This window comes from Chiloscyllium plagiosum, chromosome 1 (genome assembly GCF_004010195.1).
Source record: "Chiloscyllium plagiosum isolate BGI_BamShark_2017 chromosome 1, ASM401019v2, whole genome shotgun sequence".
NCBI lineage: Eukaryota > Metazoa > Chordata > Chondrichthyes > Orectolobiformes > Hemiscylliidae > Chiloscyllium > Chiloscyllium plagiosum.
Window position 1 is genome coordinate 155,403,057 of NC_057710.1, and position 15,813 is coordinate 155,418,869.

Sequence of the window (15,813 nt, forward strand, 5' to 3'; positions counted from 1 at the left end):
TTCACGGACTCCCAGCCCAACTGCTTGTTCTGTGGTGCTGTGGAGTCTGTGGACAGTGTATATATTGGGTGTGGGCGTTTGCGCTCCCTTTTTGATTTTCTTAAAAACCTTCTTCTCTGCTTCTGTTTGGACTTCAGTCCCACGTTCCTGATCTTCAGGTATCTGGTACGGAGGGGGGAGGGTAGGTCAGAGGATCTCTTTGTGGGTCTGCTCCTCAGCCTGGCCGGACTGGCCACAAACAGGTCCAGACAGCGGGCCAAGGAGGGGGTCGTTAGGGCTGACTGCCTGCCTCTCTTCTGTGACTACATCCGTGCCCAGTTGCTCCTGGAGAAGGAGCACGCGGTATCTACAAACTCCCTCGAGCTGTTCAGGGAGAGATGGGCACCGCAGTGAGTGGAGTGCTTTATTTCCCCCCCAACTCTATTTTGATTGATTCCCTGCCCTCCGTTTCACTGTTTGATCACACAGCATTGCCCTTTGATGAGAAGGACACTGCTTGTCACGAGCCACCCTGGTGTTTCCTTTCTTCCTGGTGGTGGAAATTGAATAAAGATTTGTACACCTTGTGTCTCACACCTTTGCACACACAACATGGGTGTGGGGGAAAATACGCCCTACCGCAGTTGGGCAGTAGTGTGGGAGTAAATTAAAAAATCCAGTAGTAAAAAAAAAGGTAGAAGCATGCTACATGTGGAATTGCCATCTCCTGGAATTTATCCCAGCCTATGAACATGATGGAAGAAAAGGCAGCAGCCTGGCCTAGAAATATGCTTTGTGTCTTCCCTTTTCAAGAATACACAAAAGCCAAGTCAGTTCTGGTTGATGTGTGCTAGTGGAAGAAGGTGGGGGACTCGTGTAGGCCAATGAGCTGAGATATTCATTTGTACTAGATCGAGTTTAAGCACTGGTATGCTGTGAAGGTCATAGTTGAGAACTACCACTATTCCCCCCTGCATTGCAGGTAATAAGTGCAAGCAACCAGTCAGAACCAAACAAGATGAAATATGCTCATGCTCTGAATGCTAGAAATTATCCGCTATCGAAAGGAACGAGACTGAAAGAATTGCACCTAACCTGCAAAGTCAGGAATCCCCGAATCGACTGCTCAGCAATTACTGCTCCATTGCCTACACTTCACAGACAACACATCGAGTCCAATCCATATATCTTTAATGTCTATCTTTTTTCAGCCTCACTTAACATTTCTAGACTGAAATAGTAACGTGTTACTATATTACTTTAGGTCTTGTATTTATTAACTAGTAAATTCACTCTTCCGTCCATTCAAGAAAGCCTGGTTAAATTAGCTTCTTTCAAAACAATAACTTCATTTGAGTCTGGGAGAAAGATAACCAGAAGGGAAGGAATCCTTTGTAAATTAAAATGATTAATCTAGGGGATGGGTAAATAAAGATAGGGAGATAGTTCATTTTCCCTGTCCCCTGGAAACTTGACAGTTTGGAGTAGTGAGTCTGGGAGTGTAATAGATTGGGGAAGCTCTCTCAGGATCTGATCCTGACAAAGGCTATGGTGAGGAGGGAGGAGGATGGGACTAGCTGATGTGCTATCGCAGCACACACCCACTCTGAAACCATCCTTTAATTCTAAGATTCCAAGCAAAAGCTGTGTTCTGTTTGAAACAATGGCTGGGAATTTTTTTAAAAGACATTTATTCTCAATCCATCACCATGAGTTTGGCTGAAGAAGCTGCAGAAACCCCATGTGCCTATGTGAGAGAGGGAGCGTTTACTGTCTTTCGTATTTTATAATTGCAGCTCAAAACTTGAAATGAATGCAGTGTGACTGACAGGAGCTGACTTGAACAGTTCCAGCTGGTATCCAATTCTGAGCCGCGGAGAATATCAGTCAACATAAGGCTGTGGTGGTGCACATACGCATTTGTGCCACTTTCGGTAAAACATGCCTCGTGGTCACACATAGAATGAAGTCTATCACAGCTTTTCTCACATTGCTTTTCTGTCGCAGCTCCATAACACTCAGCTCACAGCCGCATAATTCATGCTAACAGAAAAGCTGTCTCCAGTTTCACAACACTTCTGTCCCCTTTTTTGACATCAATTTTATTCCATTTGCCACCATTCTTAATGCAAAGACCCACTGGTTGTCATGAGACTGAGAGTTAATGCACAAAGTCTTACCCATTGAATATTCCATTGCACAGCAAGTCACCATTTAGGTCATTTTTAGCTGTGCTGGATGTTCCACTGAGCTGTCTGATAGTCTCATGAGTCCACTCTTTCCCCTTGGCCCAGCAATTCTTTCTCCTTTTCAAATATAGCACAAAATTAACATTGAATCTGCTCCCGTACTAAACCACAACGTGAGGCCAACTTGTCACAGGCAATCATATATCCAAACCACAGCATCACAGAGGAAAAAAACTGCAAAATGAATGATTATCTGAATGCTCTTGTATGGTCCAATAGATAAGAAAAACGAATTAAGACAAAGTTCATCTCAGATTAATTAATACTCATTATATTGAAAATCTGAAGGTAAACTTAAGATTTTGCATTAGTATCAACTTTCATATTTCATGGCATTTTGTGGTATATCCATAAATAAATCCAGAGGGCCATTAGTGTCAGATGGAAAGCACCATTGCTTTTCAAAAGAGATTAGTTTAGATCTTTGACCTTTATTGATGAGTTAAGAGCAAAATTTGCAAATCCATATTTGACTCAGTTGACCTCAGCATTCTCCTTCAATTTTCCCTACGCCCATCCAGCTGCTTGGCCTGGCACTCCACTGGTTCCAATCTTACCTTCCTAACCATAGCCAGAGTATCACTTTCAATGCCTTTTCTTACACTTCACACATTGTTGCTTCTTATCCACCTGAAACTGGTTTAGTCAGACATGCACATAGGAAGGTGGTTGTGTTTGTGTAGGTCAGCCACTTCAACTCCAGGCCAGCTCAGCAGGAGTTCCTCACGGGAGTGTCCAAGGCTCAGCTGCTTCATCAATGACCTTCCCTCCATCAGAAGGTCAGAAATTGATGACTCACAATGTTCAGTCCTATTTGTACCTCCTCAGATACTGAAGCAGTCTAATTCTAAATGCAGCAAGGCCTGGTCAGTTTTTGCAATGCTCATAAAAAGCAGCCCCCTCCATTCCCCCACCCCAACAAGTATTAGACTCAACTCATTTCAATTTTAAACTTGGAATGTTGACTATGATTGGTCAAATCCTCACATTGGGTTGGAAGGACTGTTGTTCTGATCTTTGGAATTCTCAATTTTTCTAATTCATTGTTATAATCTGTAATGCTCCACCTTTTATTTCTTTGTTTTTCTTTTTTTTCCTAAGGCCTTGTAGTGTAGAATCTTTACCTAAATACCTTGTACCTAAGATGAGTAAGTGGCGACTCTGATTGGTCAAGTCCACAGAATCCACCTGCCTGCTTTAAAATTTAAACAAGGCCGAGCATTTAACTTTAGTTATTATTAATTGATGCATTCCCCATGGCAACATCCATCAATCAGAATCCTCTTCTCAATCTCTTTAATTGGTATTCTTGTGAATAGTCCTGATGAGTGCACAACAAAAAGCTTCAATAAAATGTGACTTTTCTCAGCACTACCAAAGTCAGTTCTGCAAATAACTATTTATTTGGAGTTAATTAACTTACATCTACAAAATAGGATTTTTATAGAGAAGATTGGGAATGGTAACTCCTTGTTTTAGTTTACTGAGGATGCAGTTGACAAATAATAATCAAGAGGAGTGACAGCATGGATTTTTTTCTAGTCTTCATCCTGGCATAACTTTGAAACCAATTGGCTGGAGTTATGTGCAAGCAACAGGGGAAGTTGTGGGAGAAGAGGAAGCTCTCACAAGGGAGTATATTAGCTGCTAAACAAGTCAAATTAGAGTGACATTTTTTTTAAAAAGGGACAGAGACAGAATAAGACAAATAGCAAATATGTTGGACCAAAATGTCAAGGGACAAGGTTTAAAATCACACAACACCAGGTTATAGTCCAACAGGTTTATTTGGAAGCACTAGCTTTCGGAGTGCTGCTCCACAACCCCCTGGTAAAGGAGCAGAGCTCCAAAAGCTAGTGCTTCCAATTAAACCTGTTGGACTATAACCTGGTGTTGTGTGAGTTTTAACTTTGTCCACCCCAGTCCAACACCGACATCTCCACATCAAGGGACAAGCACAGACAAAATGTTTAATCCTTATCCATGTATTTTATGCAGCTGTTTCATTTTCCATTATTCCTGAGATTGAAAAAAAATTACTGCAATTAGTATCAGAATATTAAACTGAAAAATAACAACAGCATTTAGGGAGTTTCTCTGCACCTTTCCTTTGATGGGATAGTTTCCGTAAATCTCATGATGGACTTCATTACCTACTGTCAGTCCGGTGAGGAAAGTAAGTAGAAGGGGAATATGTTTGCGCTGATGTGGAAAAGAGGGTGAGAGATCGGGTGAAAATGAGGAAGGTACTAAAGTCAAGGGGTGACTATTTCTAACTGATGGTGAAACAAAGTAAGAAGCTTAGTCCTAAAAAGGCAAATGCTTTTAATTTGCATTTGACCTTCGACATCATTCAGGTCTGAATAGTTTTAAAGCTTGTCATTCCTATATTTTCATGTTTGCAATATACTTCTTCAATGCTAATGATTAATTTGCATTTTATCAAGGACTAAACGCTTATTGATAAATCCAACAAATCAACTGAAGGATAAGAAATATTTTTTTCTTCTTTGTTTAATGTTTAAAGAAAACATTTCCCTGTTACAAACTGGAATCTCCACTGTAGGCTTCTTCATGCTAACATAACAGGAGCTTGGGAAAGTTAACCTTCCATTAATCCTGGGTTTCTATTATTACACCGGTGTGCAGCATGCCTGACTTTAACTGTGGTAAAAATGTTACGATTATAATGATGATGCAGCTTCCAATACCTCTTGCTGTGAGATTGTAATTGGAATATACTGAGTGCCATTCGAGAACCTAACCAATGCCAAATATATTCTTATGCAAGGCCAGTCATTTTTCAAGAGATAAATCATAGATATAATTATATACTTGTCTGTCTGATGTACGTCATCTGTGACCCTGATAGTTTGTCTTCATCCCTTGGATGTAATATTTAGAGTTCAAATAGATAAGCTATATGTTAAAGTCACATCTCATCCCAACTCTTTGTTAAATTAAACAGGCACATTTGCCGTATTATCTTTGCTTTAAAGAAAAGATAATTGGTCTGTAGGAGGAAAGGGCCTTTTCCTTGCCTGTGAAACAAATTGACGCATATTTTTCAAAAAAAACAGCCGAACAGAGCAGTAACTAGCACCTAGAGTTTCTATGGTAACTGCACTGAAGAGAAAAATTCTTCAGTGGGAAATGATGTGAATATTAATGTTGTTTTTTTTAAAACATATCATTCCTGCAGTATCCATTAATGATTTTGTCCAGAGCTGTGTCGATGGAGAGCCAGTTGCCAGTTCTTTCTGGAGGTAACCTTTGCAAATGCCAGGGGTTAATAAATATCCTGCAACACTGTAAACCAGATTTCTGCCTGATACAAGTCTGCCTGTTGCAATACTCATCAATAGCCAAAGCTGTATTGGTGCATGCTTCAACCGACTTGTCTCTCCCAGGTAACCTTCCATCTTCTGCACTATGCAGGTAGTGTCATTGACATTGTCTCTTCAGCCCCCACCTCCCTCCTTTGAGAAACATCATGACGTGGATAACAAAACTGGCAGCTGCTCCTTCATCCACATGGGGATTGAGCAGATGGAAAACAGTACACTTTCAGGAAGCAGCTTTGTTGTGCTCTCGTGCTGAAAGCCAGATTTACAACTCTCTGTCCTTTCCTTTTAGTTTTCCTTTTGTAATTAGCTATTGCTGGAACAATGCACAACTTTCACTAGTACTTTTCTAAATGTAAGTATCCTGGACTATTTAATGCATTCAGACTGCAAAATGTATGGTTTTCTCTTAATTGGACAGGTTCCTGAACAGTTCTGTGTGGCCATGCAGATATTTTGTATTGAGTTTGTAGAAAGAAATTGGCAAATGAGCCGTGAGATGGTTATTGAGAATGGGGGAATTGACCAAAATGTGTGACATTCTTTACAAGCTGAAAATTGGACAGAAGGTGAATTTATTTTAGGCGTTTTAAAGAGTCTACTGCACTCTTTAAAGCTACTAATACAGTTAGTGTTTGACTATGTTTTTCTAAATCATGGATCAGTTGGAAACTGCCGAGCTAGAGGAAGAATGAAGGTTACAGGGCTTATTTGGATAACATAAAGTAGGAAGGAGTTAACAAAACAAAGGGGTGGTGTCAGCTAATATTAGAAAATATAAGAGTTTATTTAAGAAAAAAACAGGCCATCTTTCAGCCAGTCTGTAGCTTTGAGTTCAGCTAGCGTGGTGCAACAATACAGAGGATTGGTAAGACATGTTCTGAATAAGCAATCAGCAGCTTTCTGCTGCGTTCAGAGAAAGGCATGCAGAGGAGGCTGCGGATACACTGAGGCTTGATCCATGCGGTTCGCAGGATGGGGTTAGTACGTGCTTCCATTTTTATTGCGTTACTTTCATGACAAGAGACACCTTTCAATCATGCTGACCAGATGATGGCTGAGATGTTGCTGTCCCTGTGTGTCACATAGGGTCAAACAGCACTGAGCGAGTGTGCAAATCCAGATCATCATTTCAAATCTGTCACGACAGATGGGTGAGGTTTGTGCAATGCCGTATAATCCGTACTGAGAGCACACGGTTAGTGCTGATGCTCCTTTCTTTTGTGTTCAGCGACGTTGTTCTGAAATGTTGTCATGCAATACAATGGTAAGCGGCTTTACAGAAAACTGAACAGATTATGTTTAATGAAATGAAACGTGATGTTAGAGCATATTTTGTCTGCAATGTGAGATTTTTGTCTTCACTAGATGAACTGGTGGTGTACAGTCTTTGCATTGTAAATGTTTTTTGCAAAATACTGTTACTGGAAGTGGATAATTATCCTTCATAATTTGTGGAAAAAAAATGAACCTTAAAAAAAAGGCTAAATCATTTTTTTCTCTGGCTGTAGTGTCATCAATTATATAGCAAATGGATATACTTATACAGAGAGATATTTTATTTTGTGACTTTTTAAAACATGTTTGTTAAAAAATGCTCTCAGACTTGAGACCACAAAATCTGAATGGTTACTGTATTACCAGTCTGATGGTTCATTGTCTCAAGTGAGCCCAGTCCAGTTTTCATCTTCGCTGAATATTTTTACATGATTTTTGGGCTAAAGGTGCCTGAAGTTTCTGCTGAAAATTTCTTTCCCCCTCCTTGGTGTCTCCCGGCTTTGATTTCTCAATAATAGTGAGAGCAGGAGGTCAGCCTGCTTCTCAGCTACCACCTGGACTGGCCTTTCAGAAACACACAAGAGGCATTGACTGCATCACCCTCCAGATGTTCCTTCTCTCCTCATTGCTGTGTGCTCCCTGGGATCAGCAAGGGTAAGATGGGGGAACCAAACAAAACCCAAACATTCAGACCCAAAGCTCACTGTTCACTGTGACTGTCTGCATTACAGAGCGCGTACATGAAGAGACAAGTGATACAGGATTTCAGGGCCGAGGTTCCTCAGCCAATTCTCCGAGCAATTATATTACTAGTCTTTCAATTCATTTCCTACCCTTTGCTCCGTGTTCCTACCTGCAACCATGCTTCCTCTGTCAAGTGGGAATATAGGCTGGTCTTAGTCTGTGTGTGGACTAAAATTTAGAACCCCAAAACAATTTTCTGGTGGGGTTGCAAGAGGATTAATGATACTGAAACCATTTGGTTTTTCAGATTTGACTTTACTTTTTTTTAATCAAAAATGCATGTATGCCAATAACCTCCTGAATAGACAATTTTATTATTTCCAAGTCCCCAATGAACATGATGTTACAAGAGCAAGGCTTACATGCGTGCTTAAACTACCCTGTCTGGTACACTCCCAGTTCAGCCAAAATAGAGAGGGGGGGAATGAACATTTGACCTTTGACTGGGTGACATGTGGCCTGGCTGGAGACTAGCCTTCCAGGCTTGTGGTCGATTCGACGGTTTGGTCAGCTGACAGTGACAGGAGCTATCCTGCCGAGCAACAATCCCATCAGTGTTTCATTCTCTTTCTGCAAGGGAGATACTGCCACATGTAGCCCTGTCTGGTGGTCACAATGGAAAATGACCAGCTTCATGGTTAATTGAGCTTTCTTTGGCTGCAAAATAAATACTCAAACTTTTAAACAATGTCATTTATTTCGTTGAAGTGAAATTTTAAGAGATGTGAAGGAAAACATAACAATCGAATGAGACATGTGATGGACCGGTTTGATCACAGACTGATTTTACCATCCCTGTGGGCTCCGTTAACAGTGAGGGATGTGTAAAAACAGGGGACAATCCTCACCCATCCTCCAACTCTTCCTCAAAATACAGTGCGAGGGAGAAGCTCAGATCAGGCAGCACACCCACTGGTTTTCAAACAAATAATTAACTATCAACCCATATTTCATGCTGCACAGACCAAAACACCTCTTGATGGGGCACGCAATCAGGAATAGGAAGGCCCGTTTTGTAAGAAGATTTTTGTGAAAGGCTCTTGTGTTCTGGCATTGTCGGGACTGCTGGAGACTCAGGGCAGTCAAACAGAATCCCTATGAAATAGAATGGGACACTCTCAGCCTCCTGTGGTCCATTGGTTGTCTCTTGCTTCTTTTTCCCGTCGACTCAAGACACTTTAGGCTGGTATTTAAGATTTTGCAATTTCTTAATCTCCCACCTAAACCAAATCCAGCTGTTTTGGGAGTTGGACTACAAAAATGGAAGAAATTCAGAAAACAATGCAGAGGAATGATATTTGTATCATAAACATTGGATTGAACCAAGGTTTGTAGTAGCAACTTTCTACTAACCATTACTTTTAAAGCAAGGTTCCGCTCTCCCTAAAGCAACGTTACCTGACTAGAGGTAGCCTTGTTGCTCGGTCTTTGTTATATTAGAAATATACTGGTCTAATTCCTTGAAACTTATTTGACAGACTCACACTAGCAGAGAGATCAGAATTTCATTCCTTTGATGTTGGTCTAGGTAACAGTTAATGATTTGCTGCTGGCTTGTCCTACACTGCTAAAAATATTGCTGTAACCTACTTTGAGTGAGTGGATCAAGGTCACTGTTTTGCAGGTCTCTGTGAGAGAAATTACATTTTTTTCAAAATTCTGCTTCTCCTCTGCAAACGCAGAGACATAATGTGATTTGCACGAGTCCTTATTATCTTTTGCCTTTGAGTAGGCAGCAGTTTAAAACGTACATTACAAATACATGCTTTATTTGGAGAAATGCGTTGGTGCATTTTGTCCCAGTTGGGTTACGTGAGCTCTCCCTCAGCTGAAACTTGGTTTGAATTTATGTTGTAGAACACAGGACTTGAAACATGATGTCAGCAGTGCCTAGCTGAGATTGAATGAAATGTTCTAACTATAAGACAACCAGCTACAGTAAAAGGAACAAATGTAAACCACATTCTGTAACATCGAAGAGAATGCAATTGCCTGGTGGTAACAAATCCTGACTATTAATCCAGAGACCCAAGTAATGTTTTGGGGACATGGCCTGCATGGAAGATGATGGAATTTGAATTAGATATAAAATCTGGAATTAAGAATGTAATAATGATCATAACACCATTGTTGATTGTTGGAAAAACTCATCGAGTTCACTAATGTCCTTCAGGGAAAAAAACCATCATCCTTACCTGGTCTGGCCCATTTGTGACTCCAGACCCAGAGTAATATGGTTTACTCTTAACTGCCCTCTGGACAATTAAGGATGGGCAATAAATAAATGTTGGCCCAGCCAGTGATGCCCTCATCCTGTGAATGAAAAGAAAATTAAGATGCTGCGTAATTCAGAATAGTGGTGATGTTTTCAATCTGCTGCAGAAATAAGAGGATTTATGAGACAGAATGGGAATGTGTCCTGGTCTCAGTGACAAAACTACGATATAGCAACAAAATTTAAAAATATTGAGGCACTAAGAATTACAACTGTTATTAATCCTGGGGAAAGAAGTGTTACTAACTGTATCGTACTAAGATCTCACTGACAGAACCCAGGCAGGAGAGTTTTGAGACTTTGAAGCCATACTCTGGCCACTTCTGAATGGTAAGTGTTCAATATCAGGGCTCAGGTGAGCAGGACATCAATATATGACCACACTGACACATCAAGCTGGATCTTATGATTTTGGAAAACTGACCGATAGACAATCTCTTTAGACATAGGATTGATTAGGCTCTGAAGGACTGTTGCAAAGCAGGCTTTACAAGAGAAGAGAAAGCTAATGACATGTGCAGAGTCTCTAAGGTTGTCAATCAATAACTAGGGACTATTAATGGGAGAACATATATGCCTTTGCACTATGCCGAGAGACATTCCAGGCTGAATGAGTACAATATATCTTTTTCAGTGGAAGAAAAGGAGAAATATTTGCAAAAGAGCCTGCAAAAAGATTAGGTCCATAGCAGCACATAGGTCATGTGGAGAACATTGTACAAAAGAAAAGAAAGCAAGTCCAGTGTGAGGAAAGCAACATTCTAACTGCAAGAAGCTGAATCAGTTTGCAAGCAAGAAGTTTAGTCGGAAATAAACAACCATCTGTAAAGATGGTTGCTGAAGAATCTCAGCTGATGGTTGTGATGAAATCACTCTGCACTGCACAGCAGGTTAAGATGCATAAAACATAGAAGCAAAAGTAGACCATTCAGCCCATCAAGTCTGTTCTCCATTTAATGAGAACGGGATTGATCTGGTCATCATTTACTCCACTTTCCTGCTTTTTCCCTATAAACCACAATTCCCTTACTGATTAAAAATCAATCCTAGCCTTGAGTATACTTAGTGACCCGGCCTCAACAGCCCTCTGTAGTAAAGAATTCTACAGATTCGCAACCCTTTTGGAGAAGAAATTCCTCTTAGTTTCTGTTTTAAATATGTGACCTCTCATTCTGAGATTATGCCCGCTGGGCCTTCACTACCTCCAAAAGGGAAACATCCTTTCTGCAGCAATCCTGTCAAGTCCTCTTGACAAATCTTGCATATTTCCCATAGATTCCAATGTGTACAGACCTAACCCACTGAGCCTCTTCTCATGAGACAATCCATCCATACCTGGTACCAGCCCAGTCAACCTTCTCTGCACTGCTTCCAGTGTCAGTATATCTTTCCTTAGACCAGCTGAGGTCTTACTGTGTTTGGAATAGTTTTAGCAAGACCACCAGACTTTTATCAGTTGACATGGCCAGGTCCAACAATGAGAAAGGGTTGTGACTGTAAGAATGATGTCTACAAAAGGAGAGCCATAAATGAAGGTGAATTCACCAAAACAAGGCACTCAAATGATATGATAACTGAATAGAAACTGTTCGCTTATGGGGAAGGAGAAGGAGATTGGCACCAAGACACAGTGTTCATTCAGCGGGTTGGTGCAGACAAGAGTGGCTGAATGCTGTCCTCTTGCATGATTGCACTTCTGTGATTTCTAACATGCCAGATAGGCACTGGTGTTTCATGCAGCATCATGGACTTCATAGATCAGTGCAACCTTAGCTCAAAGTTAAAAATCACACGACACCAGGTTATAGTCCAACAGGTTTATCTGGAAGCACTAGATTAGCTCAAGGTTGTGATCCAAAAAATGAAGCACTTGAAGGTAAAGTTAAGTTATATGATGGGTTGAGTATTGGTCCAGGTGGAAACAGAGAGCCCAAGGGAATGAAGGAAGCTCTGGGTTCCAGATGGCAGATGTTAAGTGAGACCCACAGCTCAGCTGAAGCATGTCTTGACTGCACAGTTAACGGTTGCAACTCGGATTGGTCCAGAGGAAAGAGAGCTTTATCTGGCCCTAGGTCTGACTGGTCTATGTAGTTTTTAGAGGTCACTTATCTCAGGTCCAGGACATCTCTGCTAGAGATCCTCAGGGGAGATGGTACAACCATCTTCAGCTGCCTCATCAATGACCTTCTCTCCATCATAAGGTCAGACATGGGGATATGCTCAGGGCTGGAGTGGAACTTACAGTGGGAGGGACAGCAACCACTCACTGTGGTCTATGTAGGTTCCAACAATATAGACAGGTTAAGGGATGAAGGTACACTATTAAAAAGCAGAACTGCAAAAGTAAGACTCTCTGGACTTTTACCTGTGTCATGAACAATTGGTATAGAGCAAATATGATTGGAGAAATTAATGCATGGCTCAGAGACTAGTGTTGGAGAATTGGATTCTCATTTGTGGGGTATTGGCACCAGTACTGGGAAAGTAGGGACTGTACCAGTGGGCAGACTCCAACTGAGCCACGCTAGGACTGCTGTATTAGTGAACCACATAACGAGGGAAGCAGAGAGTGCTTTAACCCAAATAATGAGGGCAATGGATCAAATATTCAAAGATCTGCTCAATCATTAGAAATAAGACAAATGAGAAAGGTTTTACTTTGGGAAATCATAAGTAGACTGTGACGGGAAAGGATAGAGAGTACATGTCAGAGTAAATCAACAGATAAGGCGAGAGGTTTCAAAAATAATAGAAGAACAAAACTGATGTATTTGGTTCTACTAGTATAAATAGAAATAAGTAAGTCCAATTTGAAATCCATGATAGACATGGCTGCCGGATGACATATTGAAGGGCACAGGATATTTAGAAAGCATGGAGAGGCTGGGAAAAGTTGGAGAGGTGGCTCGATTAATTAATCCTTGTTTTATCACCAAAGAGAAGGATAACCCAAGTATAGGAAACCAGGAAGTAGAAGCAGTTTGGGTTGACATGAAAAAAGGTTAAAGACAAAGAAGTCACTTGTAAAAGCAGTGAGTAGGCCTCCCATGGATACCATACAATAGGATCATGTACAAAGGAAGAACTAGAGAGATCTTGTCAAAAAATAGTGATAATCATTTGAGCTTTTAATCTTCACAGACTGGAAAAATCCATATCGGCAAAATTAGCCAAGAAGAAGAGTACAGAAAGGTCTTAAGATAGTTTCTTCGAACAGCAAGTTCTGCCGCTGACCAAAAAGCAAGCTATATTAGGTCTGGGATTGTGCAACAAGAGGATTAATTAATGATTGCAAAGTGATGACCACCTCGAGTTGCAGCAATCACAATATAATTAAATTGTACATTCAGGTTAAGGAAGACAGGAGGCTAGTATATTAAATTTAACTAAGGGCAATTCAGGGCAAGATACCCCAAACCCTGGCACTGGGCAGACACACAGACTATCACTCTTTGCTGTAGGAAACAGTGTCAATCCCTATCACTATACCTACCCCTACAACCATTATGCTCCCTTCTTGCCACTGCATTTGAGTGGTTTCCTGTACCACAGTGCCGTAGTCAGTTGGTCAATCCACCCTGCAGCCCTCACTCTCATACAAACAAACAGAAAGCACCTCAGACCTGTTGGACAGTCAAAAAACACTGACGCTCCTGCCCTCTGGAAGCTGTTACCTTTCTCACTTGCAGTCTACCTGTTCTTGAGCAAATTACAAACCCCTACCCCAAAAGTATGGCTACCTCCTGCAATAAAGCATCCTGGTAATTTCCTCCACACTGATTTTTCACATTGAGCTGCTGTTCAGTTTACAGCTCAAACACTGGCTGAAGCTGCTATAGACACAAACCCGTACTGCAGGAATGTTTACATTGGAGCACCGTGTCAACCAGGAGCTCCCACATGCTGCAGCCATGACGCATCACTTATCCTGCTTTCCTTAATGTCACTTAATTATTCTATTCCATGATTCTCTTTTTAAATTTATTTTAATAATTTTTTTTCCTACTTTTCAGCTGCTTATTTGAATTCAATTTTCCTCCAGCAGATCCTTGAGAGACATTGCTTAAAGCTGGCTGAGGAATATTAGGTGAGGGCAGGATTGAACCTGATTGTAATGGACTTAATATTTTAATAGCTCATGGCCACTCAATGTCTCATGTGTTATAGACTAGGCCAGACTCCTTCAACATACGTTAAGAAGGTAGCCTAGACCCTAACTTATTGTTATTTTAAAGGCAAATATGAAGTACTGGGTTCCAGGTGCAATGCGACTGGTCAAACTGCTCGCTATTAAGTTAAGCACAGTTTATTTAAATATTGTAGTTAAAATACAAACAAAGAAAGAGGAATTTAGAATAACGTAACTCTATTGGAAAGCTTAACAGATTAATAGATACAGTGACAATTACTCATAACCATTCCAATATAGAAACATTCCATAGCTATAACCCTTGACAAAAAGGCAAATTCAGACACAGATTCTCACATGCAGTTCTCCAATCCAGGAGGAAAAAGCATCAAGAGAAAACTTGGATAGAGTAGCAGCCAGAAGACATTCAATGAAGCTTCCAACAATGTTGAGACCTCGATAGCTTCAACTTAAAACTAAACCTAAAAACCCAGAAGTCCTGATCTGTGAGATTCAGCCACACCCATTCAGGATGTTTTTAAATAAAACTCAAAGGCTCCCAAACTGTTTGGTGGTTCTGGTAGGCTGCTTGACAACTCTGCCTTACAACCTCTCTTTAAATAAACCAGGACAAAATAACTTCTTAAACTCATGGAATCATCACAAATGTCGTATTTGATGATTAACCACATTCAAGAGTTAAAAAGAAATGTCAGTGCCCATGGAACTATTCCTTAGGGGAAAGTTCAAAAGCTTTGGATGAGATGAAGGGAAAAAAATGATCATCTTTGAAAGTATAAAGAAGCTACAGTGCAAATATCGCTTTCAAGAGCACTCAATGACAGAAATAGATAGTTCAGTGGTGGGAAGTTTGAAATGTTAATTAGACATCAGATTGGATTCAGAAAATTGAAGGATAGTTAGTGTGCTGTTGGTCTTTAAACACATGTACAAAGAATAATCTTCAGAATCATAAACAGACTAATTTAACAACAACAAGCTGAAACACAGCTTCGAAGGGTCGTATATATAACTGACCTTGAACAGAAGAGAAAAAGGAAATTATGGAATAGTTTGCATCGAGCTCAAAGCCACAATCACTGGGGGGTTTGAGGTTGTTGAAAGCTGGGAAAAGGGGTGTCAGGACAAGCAAAACTAAAGAGGGAATTTGTGAGAATTGGTATTTAGTGGCTGAAGCAACAACCATTGATGATATAACAGGATGTGTGGGGAATAAAGACTTGTCTTCTCTCACAGGAGGAGAGACTGTATAAGTGGAGGAGTTGGCAAAAGCTACAGTGGACTGAGCTGGAGATGGGTTTTAATGAGGAAGTGAAGATTTTAATGACTGAAACATGGGGAGCTTTGGAACATGTATTAAGAATGTAATTGGAGCATGTATGTAGAAAGACAAGACCGTGCATCACAATATTCTGATTAAAAATTAGAATTAGAATAAGACGTGAGCTACAAAATTACTAGAGACGCTGAGACAGGAGGTGGAAGAAACGACTTTGGAAATGCACTGATATTTAAGGCAGGAAGTTAAGGTTAGGGTTCAGGTTTGAGATCTCCTAACACAGACTGAGGTGACAGTAGGGAGAACAGAGGCACCCCGAAATTGGGAGGGAATGTTAACCACGAGAGAACTTAATGGAGGAGGAGGCCCAAGTGATTATCAAACCTGGTTAACTTCAGCAGTTTGTGGATCAGTGGTGCTGGAAGAGCACAGCAATTCAGGCAGCATCCGAGGACAGGCAAAATCGACGTTTCGGGCAAAAGCCCTTCATCAGGAATAAAGGCAGAGAGCCTGAA

General features: G+C 40.7%; 1 protein-coding gene across 3 annotated transcripts in view; it reads left to right on the plus strand.

The window, feature by feature from the left end:
* Nucleotides 1-5,807: 5,807 nt before the first annotated feature.
* Nucleotides 5,808-15,813, plus strand: part of trim2a (tripartite motif containing 2a) — a 165,811-nt gene continuing 155,805 nt past the window's right edge. The window contains exon 1 of one of the 3 annotated variants that reach the window (XM_043700083.1): nucleotides 5,808-5,927. The gene's annotated coding sequence lies outside the window, so the exon portion shown is untranslated. Of the gene's footprint in view, nucleotides 5,928-6,411; nucleotides 6,553-6,760; nucleotides 6,840-15,813 lie in introns of those variants that run through there. The other 2 variants (XM_043700064.1, XM_043700072.1) reach the window with 2 other exon arrangements.